Source organism: Lathamus discolor, chromosome W (genome assembly GCF_037157495.1).
Source record: "Lathamus discolor isolate bLatDis1 chromosome W, bLatDis1.hap1, whole genome shotgun sequence".
NCBI lineage: Eukaryota > Metazoa > Chordata > Aves > Psittaciformes > Psittacidae > Lathamus > Lathamus discolor.
In genome coordinates, this window is record NC_088908.1 from 32578758 (window position 1) to 32592334 (window position 13577).

At 47.6% G+C, this 13577-nt stretch overlaps 1 long non-coding RNA gene across 2 annotated transcripts in view; it reads left to right on the forward strand.

Moving 5' to 3' along the window:
- The window catches only part of LOC136004235 (uncharacterized), a 29319-nt gene extending 25986 nt beyond the window's left edge, over window positions 1-3333 (forward strand). The window contains exons 4-5 of one of the 2 annotated variants that reach the window (XR_010608307.1): window positions 1756-1843; window positions 3170-3333. This is a non-coding gene — a long non-coding RNA (uncharacterized LOC136004235). The remainder of the gene's footprint in view (window positions 1-1755; window positions 1844-3169) is intronic. The other variant, XR_010608308.1, reaches the window with a different exon arrangement.
- The last annotated feature ends 10244 nt before the right edge of the window (window positions 3334-13577 follow it).

Sequence of the window (13577 nt, forward strand, 5' to 3'; positions counted from 1 at the left end):
ATGTACATATATATATATATATATATATCAGTTTTAAAGGTTAAGGCTAACAAGAATTTCCAAGTAACATAAAACCTCAGGCTTCCGATCTTTTACCCATCTCTAATTTTGAGGTATTTAAGTGAGTCCTGGGTTACCCCATGCTTGACTACCACACATTCTTCTGAACAGTTTTCCCAAGCACTATGACAGGAGACACCGTATTACAGTAGAGGAAACTTTGCTCTCCTTGCTGCCATATTCATAGAGCCCTTAACTGCCCAGGACTGCACAACAACCCTTACAGAAACAGAAATTCACTCCATCAGAGGCAGCAAGAAACTAAATAAGTCACCCCACAATGGCATTTAGCCACAACCCCAGCACCCCACTCTGACAGGCATTTGCATCCCAATATATGATGCCCTGCAGAGTCAAGCCTTGGGCCACACTGTGCTCCGGTGTTCACCATGACAGGTCAGAGCCTTGCCACCACCTTCTGACCTTGTTTTTGCATGGAGATTGGTTTCTTCTTGCACGGCTTTTCCAGGCATCAGACTTACCAGCCCTACATAGGAAAGACAACTCAGGCTCATCCTTATCATCTGCAAAATTCCTTTTTTCCTTGCAAGACCCCTGTGCTGGATGGACACATACACAAGCCCCACCACTGCCCCACTCATAATCAAGAGTAAATCTGACCCTGGGATCTGTGAACAATACCAGTGACTGCCACCTTCCTGTTTTGTCACCCGTTCTTCAGCCCCATCACTTCCCCCTTCATATCTTAAGTCAACAGGATCACCATCACACACTGGCAATGGCACACGGTGGGTGGACAGGCAGCCGGGTAAATATCATGGAGATACAGAGAGAGCCTGAGACCTTGCAAAGATCCCCAAATAGACGTGGAAGTAAACTAGAGCCATAAAGATCAAGAGCTGCTGATAAACAAGAAATTACCACCCCCTACTTCTTTCACACATTTCCTCAGCTCTGAAAGACAAGCTGCATCATTCTCTGTCTGGTTTTACTCCATTTGAGATTTTTTTTTGCCTTACCTCCCCCCCCCCCCCTTCATCCCCCTCACTTTGCTCTCTCTGTGACTGGCTAAATGTGAATGCAGAATGCAGGTGCCTGTTGGAAAGCTGCGCTTGTTCCCAGCATCCAGCAGATCTCTAAGCAGGTCCATCACCATGAACTTTTGAAGCTACATCAAGTGAAGCTTTCATGTTGGGAGAAAGAGAAAGAAACTGTCTCTAAGCGTTTGAGTGCACCTCAGAAGCAACTGTGCTAACAACGCATGCTTGCAACCTGATTTCATAGACTCATAGAATCATAGAATGATTCAAAAGTCTGGAAATCATTTTCAGATCTGATAGTCCCCCAGGCTAAAACCTGGAGTTGAGGGGCTTTAAAGCCCATCTTTAATCAAGATGACAATTTCATAAAAGGATGACTCGTTTTATTTCTGCAACAATAATAAGAGGAAACTTTTTTTTTTCATTTAAATCAAGTTGGAAAGAGAGAAAGTAACAAGAACAGAACCTATAATAGCAACAAAACCAGTCCCAGTAGAAACCACAAGCCCTGCAGCAAATCACTGGGAACCTTCTCTACTGAAGTTCTCCAACAGACTCATGCCTTCCTTGCTAGGATTTGGATTAGCTCTAAACCTTGGATTGCTGCTGCCCTAAGAGTGCCTGGACTTCCCAGAAACAAGGCTAGATCTTGCCATGGATTTCATCTGACCACCTATTTTTTTTTTATGCACAGATTTGCTGCCCTTGTGCTCTGCCCTCATCAAATGCATGCTTAATCACGGCACTTACATGCTCAAAACCCTGTGTGCCTACATGTTATGGTAAGCAAAAATGACATGCTGAATGTTCTGAACATGGCTGAAATCTTATTCAGTTGACCCTACTGCAGGCCATGCATTATAGAGCACATTTTGGCAGTTATTAACGCTGCCTTTCAACATCATTGCAGACTCACAGGTCACAGATACTCCAGAGATGGGTAGTTTATGGGGAGCAAGAAAAAACACCTAAGCGTATGGTTAAACAAATCACTCACTGATTCAGTGGGACAGCTTTCAATTCCATCACAGCAATCTGTTGGATCACAGAACTGGTTTTATATGCTTCATTAGATAATAGCCTTTCTAGCTACTAGTTGGGTCAAGAGTCAGAATTGCTGTGTAATTGCAAATTTCGGAGCACAAAGCAAGAGTTTTTCAGTCCTGGAGGGTGTTGTTCAAAGGGGAAAGAAAACAGAAGGGAAAGATTATGTGTGAGCAATTAAGTCCTACTGAGAGGACAAAAATAGTCACTGAAACTGGGATTAGACAAATCTTGTAATGGACAACAAGAGTCTGATTGCTAAACTGGCACTTACACCTAAGAGATGTGCATGCTGGGGAAAAGTAGCTCAAAGGATGGGTCAGAAAAGACCAGAAGAGGAGATTAAGCAGCATCTGAAGCCAGAAGATGATGGTTGGACCTTTTGAAGTATTTAACTCCTTGAGTTAATTAAGTACATGACAATAGCGGTTGTTAAAAAAGAACAGTTCCCAACTTAATCAAAGTACATTATTGGAAATGATACTGAGCAACCTCAGTAGAGAAAATCAATTAATATCAAGTCAATCTAAATAGCTCAGTTATTATTTTTAATAATAATAAATCATGGGCACTGTTTCTTTTATTTACCAACAACTAGCATAATTTATGGCTCTGCACAAACCTAACACACCATTTTATTACATTTCAGAGACTGCATCCTCTTAAAATGTTAATGTTAATGTTAATCTATGCTGGGATTTTTGGTAGGAACCAAAGAGCTCAAACAACTTGAAATACCGTCAGCAAAAAGTTATTTATTCCCCATCCCTAGCTGTAGAGAAAACAGAGGTTTTCTTGGCTCAGTTACTTCTCAATGGATTTCTGTTTTCAATTAAAACTTTGAGTCTGAGAAGTTAAAAAAAAAAAAAAAAAACAAACCAAACCAAAAAGAACAAAACAATAAGAGATGGAAGAGAAGCCACCATTCACTGAGTGTTTCTGCCTTTTTTTTTTTTTTTTTTCAATTTTCCTCTACTTTTACATAACTCTTCCAAGCTAAGAGCAGAGATTAAAGTACAACTTCATTGTTTTGAGGGTGGTTTTTGTTTTTTTTCTCCTTTCAGCTGAAAGCCAAATGGAGATGAAAAAAAAATATTCTTTGAGTAGAAGGAGCTTCTGACTCAGGGGAGTCATCTCAGCGAAGGCCAAAGAAGCACAGAAAGAGGTGTGTGAAGCGTCCGCTTGCACATTTTCCTCGATAGACATTTTTCCTCCTGTCTGCAATAAAAGGTCCTAGACATTTGTTTCCTCAGGCTCATGCTATCGCTGCCCAATGTTAGATGGCTGATTATATCATTACTGTAGCTTGCACCAAGTTAGTCCTAGCTGCAGGGGCTGTCGGATCAATAATTGTTCCTATTTGGATCCATAATATTCAACGTGGGATTGGATTTTCCAGCAGTCCTTTACCCTTGAAAGCCTCCTTGTCGATACAGAAAGAATCGGATTACTCGCCCTGACAGCAGAGGACTAGCAGGCTCAGCACTTTGCTCTCCTCGCACACCCTTTGCGGTTTGACAGATGAAGGTACAAGGCGGCACGGCGGGTCCCAGCTGGCCCGGCCCGGCTGGACCACCGCGGGCCCGCGGCTAATGAAACACGTCTGCGGGCGGGGGGGAATCCTTACCCGGCTCCCCTCGATCCCACCCCTCCCTCCTTCCCTCCCTTCCCGCCGGCCGCACTTGCTTGCCGCGGACTCCTCCGGAGTGCCCGGCTCGGCTCGCCACGCTCCTGGCAGCCGCCTGCCCGCACCCCCGGCCCGGAGTGGGGCACCGGCACCCCTCAACACCGGCATAGGCGGGCAGTGTCCCATCCCCCCAGCCACCTTCCCATGCACACCATCCTCCCTCGATGGGGGGACCTGACCGCCAGGGGGAGCGAAGTAGGGACCCCCACTTCCCGCAGGGTCCAACTCCCGGCGGTGAAACGCCATTTTAACATCAGGCGTCAGGCCCGAGATTATCAGCGCCGTTTATTTGAAGCGGAAACGAATCGGAAATCCTCTCAATTGCATTTTTAGACACATAAATACACACAGGCAGGAGCAGGCAGAGTCGGGGACTGCCAGTGCCCGGTGTGAATGCACTCACACTCACATATACACCGGGAAACAAGGGCGGGAGGGGGCCCCCGCCTCGCTGGAGGGACCTGATCTCCCAGTGCCCGCCAGGGAAACCCGGCGACGAAGGGGTGTGTGAGCGTGCGTGTGCACGGAGGTGGGCAGGGCGCCTTGCGCCAAGGCTGGAACTGACAATATCCGCCCGCGACTACAGTCTGCGTTTTGACACCCCTCCCCCCCCCAACTAAAATTATCCACCTCCACCCCACCCCTCAATATCTGAACTCCACTTCCACCCGGGGGGGATTGGGGTCCCGGAGGCAGCAATCACCGGATTGTTAATAACCATTATTAACGCGCCTCACTTCGCCACCGAGCAGGGGGAGCGGGAGGGTCCCGCATTGCTAATTATACACACCCTTTTTCTCTCCTCTCTTCTTTGCTCCTGCAAACTGCCGCTTTTCGGAACTGCGTGTCCTTCTCAATGTTAAAACAAGCGCGGGGCGCGGCAGCCTCCCCAGAGCAGCCCTTCCCTCTATGGACCCCGCGCACACGCACACGCACACAAGACACACGCTCACAAACACCCACAAGGTTACAATGTTGCTCTCTAGCTCCACTTAACACACACACCCGCCTTTCCTCACGCACACATATCGCTGTCACCTACCCCCGGCACCGTCGGGGAAACATCGGCTACGAAAGACGGGGGGGAGGGGGGCGATATAAAGGGGGGTAAATACATTATGCAAACTCCTAAAAAAAAAATTGCAACCCCTTCCCAGCATTACGGTCTTAACCCAGCCCCCACCCCCCACTCCCCGCCCCCACATACAACACCCCCGCAGCCACAAAGCATGGGAAGGAAGGGGTCAGAGGAGGACTCGCATTCCTTGCTTAACAGAGAAATATTCCCACCCCACCCCACCCCAAAAAAAAAAAAAAAAGGAAAAAAGCCCTTTCCGCCCTTGCAAAGTCACAAGACTTTTTTTTTCTTTTTTTTTTTTTTCTTTTTTTAAAAAGAGACAACTTTTGCATGCAGAGGGGAAGGGTGGAGGGGTAAAACCCCTCCTGCAATCCGGATCATCAAGACAGACCTTTACTGGATGGCTCAGGATTTTTGTTGCCTTTTTTTTCTGGTTTTTTTTTTTTCTTTCCCCCTTTACTAACCCATATCCCCAAAATGGCAACAGGGCCTTCTTAGCAGCTTCCTCTTCTTACTTCCTCCTTCCTCGGATTCCCCCCCTTCTTGTCTCTTCTCTTTTAGATCCCGGTTTCAATCCCTCACCACAGACACCAAAGGTGCTTTTGCTTGTGTGGCGGCAAATCCATGGTGGTGTTCATCTGTCAGATTAGGGGAGCGCACGACCGCCCAGCATACAACGAGCGGAGAGGGAGGAGGGCGGGGGAGGAGGCACCCGGGAAGTGGGAGATGGACGGACAGATGGATGGATAGATGGATGGATGGATAGATAGATAGACAGGTAGATAGATAGAGCAAGCGAGATAGAGCAAGGGGGGGGGGGGGGGGGGCAATGGCGTCTTGTAAAACGGAATCCCGGAGTAAATCAAATTAACACGCAACACCCAGAACAGTCCCGGCTAATTTTAGAAGGATCCAAAGGAAAAGGAAAAGGGGGATGGGTAGGAGGATAAGTGGGGGGGACTGTGATAAAGTCAGTGCACTAGATAAAATACTGGATTTTAAATCGATGGAGCTTGTCTCTGGCTCTCTCGTTTTTTCTTTACTTTTTTTTTTTTAAGGGAGCTATTTTTGCTTTGTTGTTAGTTAGGAGCCTTTTGAAGCGGGGCAAAGCAGGGAGAAGCGTTTTCGGTTTTGCTTTTCCCAGCGAGAAATTAAAAAAGAAAAGAAATTAGAAAAGAAAAGAAAAGAAAAGAAAAGAAAAGAAAAGAAAAGAAAAGAAAAGAAAAGAAAAGAAAAAGCAAAACCCCGCGACGAGAAAAGGGCTGCTTTGGAGGCAAGGAATTCTGGGTCTCTCGTTTCCGAAGCGGGCCCGTGCTGGTGCCGGAGCTCTGGTGGGATGCGGGGCTGAGGCCACCCGCTCCCCGTGCCGGGCCTCACCGAAGAAGGGCAAGGGGGAGGCGGGGAGGGGAAACACCCCCTCTTCCTGACGGGCCCGGGATCGGTACTCAGACACACAACACCACTACCCCACACTCCCCCCTCGCTGAGAGTACAGTCTCGGAAAGGGTGCGTCCGAGTGCTGCTTTTTGCTCCCCACTGGATTTTCTTTTCTCTGTCTTTTATTTTCTTTTGGTCTGGTTCCCCGCTCTCTCCTTCTCCCTCCCTGCAAGGCGTGGCGATTTGTTTAAACAGATCTGGGGGCTGATGGCTATGTCTCTTTTTCTTCTGTTTCTCTGGCTCGCTTCCGGAGTCCTGCAGCACTCGGGGTGGGGGTGGGGGTGTGTAAATGGTAATGATCAGGCGCGCACACGCACAGAGCCATACACTCGATGTGGCTGCAATACTCAGCCTTGGGTTAATGTACTCAACAGTGCCACTACCTGACACAACAGCAGCGATGGGGGCAGGGGAGAAAGCTCAGAGAAGGTGAGTCTCAGGTTAGTGGTATTTATCCCACTCTAATCTCAGTTTCCCTCTCCCCCCCGCCCCCCACAATATCTTTTTCATAGCACAGCCACTGTGTGCTCATGACCTATGTGGGGGATTTTTGGAATCCAGTGAGTGCTGTTCAGACCTAAGGTTGAGGAATCCCTTTCTGGGGCTGGGGGAGACAAGCAAGGACTCCAAACACCTATTTTAAGGATTAACCCCCCCCCCCCCCCCCCCCCCCAGCCTTTCAGTATGAAGCAGTAACAGTGCCCAAAATAGCCAGCACAAGTTCAGCTCTGGGTCAGTGGAGCTGCACAAAATCCAAGTCCCTGAGCTTTTGCTTTCCCACCCTTGCTCTGCTAGCAGTCTGGACGATGCTGCCGTTTGGGTTGCCAGTTTGGCAAATGTTTACTCACAGAAGTAAATTGTTGGCATGCCTGAGTAATCACACAGGGGATGAGGAGGAACCCCCAGAAAAGGGAGGTTTTGTGTGATACAGCTTTGGAAGTATACTTATTGGTGAAGGTAATGTTGCAGGGGGTAGTAGGGAGTACCCCCTGGGTACCTCTGCATGCTTGAGATCATTTGCAGAGATGGCGCCACAGGGATCCCTGTCCCAGAGTATTGCAGGAGGCTCAAAGTACACCCAGTTTCTCCCCTTTGCTCGGGGACAAATGGTAACCGCAGGCCACCATCCAAGTGACCTGAATTCAGGGTTCAACTGATGCAAGGATTACCTGGGTTGACCCCCACCAGCCATGGTGCCAAGATCCCTTAAATGTGTAGCAACAGATCTATGACACAGGTCCCAATCTAACATCAGCTGGGTAGGAGAGCTTTGTGTGGCCCACGAGCTGCCAGCTTAGCCCTTACCAACCCTCAGCAGACTCAACTACATGGGTGAGTAGTATCACCCTGTTTCCTCATCCTTTCTGGGAAAACCTCCTAGGTAAAGAGCACACCGAGCCATTATTTCCCTTTGGATCTCTCCACATGACTGACCTCTGCTGTGATACTTACAAATCCCAAACTGATGAGCTTGGGTAGAGGCAAAAGGCTCATGGTCCTTTCCTCCTGCTTCTCTCCATCAACATGAGAAAACAAACAAATAAATAGAATGCACAAAAATCCCCTGATGACCAACAGATCAACCCCACCTCCTCCTGAACAAATACGCAACTCAAAAACTTCTGAATCAGGAATGTCACACAGAAAATGTTGACATTTCTGATTGAAACCAAACAAGAACTGTCATTTTGAATCAGCGCTTTGACATGGAAGAGAGGCTTGTTTGTTTAAATTAAATCACCCAACTGGAGCTACATTGGGTCATTCTGTATCCGAATGAAACAAAAAGAAATAGTTTCAATGATTCTTGGCAGAGCTTCCAGTGACATTTTCCTGTGAAGAATTTTGGTTTAAGAAACTTTTGGCAGGTAAACTCTGCGTCAAAGAGCTCCTTTGGCCATCATCTTCCTCCTTGGAGTAAGCCAACACATGGTTATAAAACCAAATTACGGACCAAAATACAATAAAAAAAAAAAAAAAAAAAACACCTTCTGATTTTCCTTTGTTAGAAAATAGTGCTTTGTTAAAATTTAATAGGTTAGGGATAAAAAGTGTTTTGTGACCCTTTGCTCTTTTCATCTAGTATTTATTTTCTTCTGGAAAATATACGTATACATATACAAATGTATTTAAACAGCCTCACTTAAATAATTTCTAACTGAGAAGTTCAATTTGAGAAGCAATTGAGATAATGACTTATTTATAAATTACTTATGACTTATTTACTTATGAGGGTACTCAGTTCCCTGAGCTGGATGACAGAAATGGGGAGCTGATTAAAGTCCCCATAATTCAGGAAGAAATGGTTAGTGGCCTCCTGCTCTACTTAGACGTATACAGGTCTATGGGGCCGGATGGGTTACACCCAAGAGTGCTGATGGAGCTGGCAGAGGAGCTTGCTAAGCCACTCTTCATCATCTATCAGCAGACCTGGTCTAGTGGGTAGGTCCCAGAGGATTGGAAATTGGCCAACATTGACGCCTCTCTACAAAAAGGGCAGGAAGGAAGACCCTGGAAATTACAGGCCTGTCAGCCTGACCTCAGTGCCAGCGAAGGTCATGGAAGGTCAGTATCCTAAGTGAGATCATAAAGCACATGTGAGAAAACGGAGGATCAGGCCCGGTCAGCACGGGTTCATGAAGGGCAGGTGCTGCTTGACCAACCTGATCCCCTTCTGCAATAAGGTGACATGCCTGGTTGATGAGGGAAAGTCTGTGGACGTTATCTATTTCGACTTAAGTAAAGCATTTGACACTGTCTTCCACAACATTCTCCTGGAGAACCTGATTGCTGATGGCATACTGGATAGGTATATTCTTTGCTGGGTTGGAAAATGGCTGGATGGCTGAGCCCAACGAGGGGTGGTAAATGGTATCACATCTAGTTGGTGACCAGTCACTAGTGGTGTCCCTCAGGTCTTGGTGTTTGGGTGTCCTGGATTCAGCTGTAGCAGTTATTTTTCTCCTTCTTAGTAGCTGGTGCAGTGCTGTGTTTTCAACTTCAGTCTGAGATCAGTGGTGGTAACACACCAATGTTTTTAGTTGTTGCTAAGTAATGTTTACTCCAATCAAGGACTTTTCAGTCTCATGGTCTGCCAGTGAAGAGGTGTCGTGGTTTAAGCCCAGCCGTAAATCAGAACCACGCAGTCTCTCTCTCACTCCCCCCCTTCCCCTCCCCGCCCCCCTCTGGAGGGATGGGGAGGAGAATCAAAAGAATGTAACTCCCACGGGTTGAGATAAGAACAGTCCAGTAACTAAGGTATAACACAAACCACTACTGCTACCACCAATAATAATAATGATAAGGGAAATAACAAGGGAAGAGAATACAACTGCTCACCACCCGCCGACCGATACCCCGCCCGACCGAGCAGTGAACTAGCCCTTCCGGGTAACTGCCCCCAGTTTTACATGACGTGCTGTGGTATGGAATACCTCTTTGGCTAGTTTGGGTCAGGTGTCCTGTCTCTGCTTCCTCCCGGCTTCCCCTCCTCCCTGGCAGAGCATGGGACTCACAAAGTCCTTGGTCAGACTAAACGTTACTTAAGCAGCAACTAAAAACATCGGTGTTATCAGCGCTGTTCCCAGGCTGAAAGTCAAAAACACAGCACTGCACCAGCTACTAAGAAGGAGAAAAATGACTGCTACTGCTGAACCCAGGACAAAGATGAATACGCAATACATGAACTAGAGGGGGTGACATCTGAACAAGAGGAATTAGTACAAGAATCTGTGAAAGAGGAAGACGAAGAGGTAACTCCTCTATCACAGACATTGAGTGAGCTGTGGAGTATGCAAAAAGATTGCAGCCATCATCCAAATGAACACATCACCTGAATGCTCTGATGCTGGGACAATAGGGCCAACAGTCATGAACTAGAATGTAGGGAAGAGAGGAGCTGGGATCTTTTGCTAGGGAAGGGGGAATTGACAAAGGACAATGTTATATGTCGCCCAGGCAAGTGGACCACAATAGAGAAAGGCCTCCAGTACCTGAGGGAATCAGCCATTCTAGAGATGATGTATCATAACTCTGATGCCGGGAATGCACCCGCAGATCCAGATGAAGTCGAAAGTACATGACCCATGTGGCAGAAATTTACACGAAGTGCCCCATCATCATATGCCAACTCATTGGCATCAAAGAGCTGGAATGATGCAGCAACAAGAAAAAGTGGATGAAGCTAGTCATCAGCTCTGGGAGTTTGAAGACAATCTCTCCCCTTCCATCATTTCAGCTGTGAAAAAACTCCTGTCCCAGGAGTTAGAGCAATTGACAGACGATCTATCCAGCTCCCCACGTGTACAGACCCACATATCAGCTATTAACAGAAGGCGCCCTATTGTCCATAGGGCACTCTATGATTTTACATGTGGGATCATCGAGAAGACATGAGAAAGTGGGATGGAAACCCTGCCTCAATTCTGGAGGAACGGCTGCGTGAATTGAAGTGGGAAACAGCGGTCAATGATGATCCTCCCAGGAAAGTTGCTGTTCCAGTCTTTGGTGATCAGTTTCCCAGACGGAGTGGTAGAGCTGATTATACTCCAACTCCAATGTATAGGAAGAATTCCAATCCCTTTGAACAAGAAGTAAGTGAAGAATCTTACAATCACTATCAGAGGGGCCCTGACTCCAGACAGGTGGAGGAGAGGAACAGTCGGGTTTACTGGACTGTGTGCTCAGATGGCATGACACAGTCTCAAAAGAGTATATGGCTCTAACAGAAACAAGTGCACAGTGTACGCTGTTGCCATCAACCTATCAAGGGTGTCCTGGGTTGAGCAGCAGCAGTCATTTTTCTCCTTCTTAGGAGCTAGTACAGTGCTGTGTTTTGATCTTTTGGCCTTGGAACAGTGGTGATAACGCCAATGTTTTCAGTTGCTGCTCGAATGTTTGGTCTGGCCAAGGACTTTCTGAGCCTCATGCTCTGCCAGGGAGGAGGGGAGGCCGGGAGGAAGCAGAGACAGGACACCTGACCCAAACTAGCCAAAGAGGTATTCCATACCACAGCACGTCATGCCCAGGAGGTAACTTAGAAGGACCCGGAAGGGGTAGAGGGACTGCAGGGTTGGAGGAGGTATCGGTCGGTGCTTGGCTGGGGGGAGTGGGGTGAGTTATTGGTCGGCTGGTGTTGAGGTGTTGTATTCTTTCCTCTTGTTATTTCCTTTAGCACTATTATTATTGGTGGTTGCAGTAGTGATTTGTGTTATACCTTAGTTACTGGGCTGTTCTTATCTCAACCCGTGGGAGTTGCATTCTTTTTGATTCTCCTCTCCGTCCCTCCAGAAGCAGGGGGAGGGCAAGAAGGGGGGGAGTGAGTAAAAGAGGTTTGTGGTTGGGTTTAAACCACGACAAAGGGGTAAAACCCAGTTGTATTTTTGGAGTTACATTCTTTTGATTCCCCTACCCATCCCTCTGGGAGCTGGGGGAGGAAGAAAGGGGGGAGTGAGTGAGCGGCTGCGTGGTTCTAAGTTACCACCTGGACTTAAACCACGACACACTGGAAAAGGGGCAAGATCCAGAACACCTGCAATACATTGATGACATCATCGTGTGGGGTGATACAGCAAAGAGGAAAGAAAATAATAAAAATCCTTCTGAAGGCTGGTTTTGGCATAAACCAGACTAAGGTCAAGGGACCTGCATAGGAGATTCACTTCTGGGGAATAAAATGGCAAGATGGACATCGCCAGATCCCCACAGATGTGATCAACAAGATAACAGCAATGTGTCCACCAACTAAGAAAAAAAACCCACAAGCTTTCTAAGGTGTACTGAGGTTATGCAGAATGCACATTCCCAATTACAGTCTGATTGTAATCCCTATCTATCGCATGACCTGGAAGAAGAATGATTTCAAATGAGGCCTTGAGCAACAAGAAGCTTTTGAGGAAAATAGAATCATATTAGAATCATAGAATAGTTAGGGCTGGAAAGGACCTTAAGATCATCTAGTTCCAACCCTCCTGCCATGGGCAGAGACACCTCACACTAAACCATGCCACCCAAGGCTTCATCCAGCCTGGCCTTGAACACTGCCAGGGATGGAGCATTCACGACCTCCCTGGGCAACCCATTCCAGTGCCTCACCACCCTAACGGGAAAGAACTTAATCCTTATATCCAATCTAAACTTCCCCTGTTTAAGTTTGAACCCGTTGCCCCTTGTCCTGTCACTACGGTCCCTAATGAAGAGTCCCTCCCTAGCATCCCTATAGGTCCCCTTCAGATACTGGAAGGCCACTATGAGGTCTCCACACAGCCTTCTATGCTCCAGGCTGAACAGCCCCAACTTTCTCAGCCTGTTGTCATACGGGAGGTGCTCCAGTCCCCTGATCATCCTCGTGGCCCTTCTCTGGACTTGTTCCAAGAGTTCCATGTCCTTTTCATGTTGAGGACACCAGAACTGTACACAATACTCCAGGGGAGGCCTCACGAGAACAGAGTAGAGGGGCAGGATCACCTCCTTCGACCTGCTGGTCACGCTCCTTTTGATGCAGCCCAGGATACAGTTGGCTTTCTGGGCTGCGAGCGCACACTGCCGGCTCATGTTCATTTTCTCATCGAACAACACCCCCAAGTCCTTCTCCACAGGGCTGCTCTGAATCTCATCTTTGCCCAACCTGTAGCTGTGCCTGGGATTGCTCCAACCCACGTGTAGGACCTTGCACTTGTCATGGTTGAACTTCATAAGGTTGGAATCAGCCCACCTCACAAGCGTCTCAAGGTCCCTCTGGATGGCATTCCTTCCCTCCAGCGTATCAACCGAACCACACAGCTTGGTGTGATCGGCAAAGTTGCTGAGGGCACACTCAATCCCACTGTCCATGTCAGCGACGAAGATGTTGAACAAGATCAGTCCCAACACAGATCCCTGAGGGACACCACTCGTTACTGGTCTCCAGCCGGATATTGAGCCATTGACTACAACTCTTTGCGTGCAGACGTCCAGCCAGTTCTTTATCCACCGAGTGGTCCACCTATCAAATTGATGTCTCTCCAGTTTAGAGACAAGGTTGTCATGTGGGACAGTGTTGAACACTTTGCACAAGTCCAGGTAGATGACATCAAATGCTCTACCCCGTCCATCAGTTCCATAGCCCCATCATAGAAGGCCACCAAATTGGTCAGGCAGGATTTCCCCTTAGTGAAGCCATGCTGGCTGTCACCAAGCACCTTGTTGTTTTTCATGTGCCTTAGCATGCCTTCCAGGAGAATCTGCTCCAAGATTTTGCCAGGCACGGAGGTGAGACCGACTGGTCTGTAAT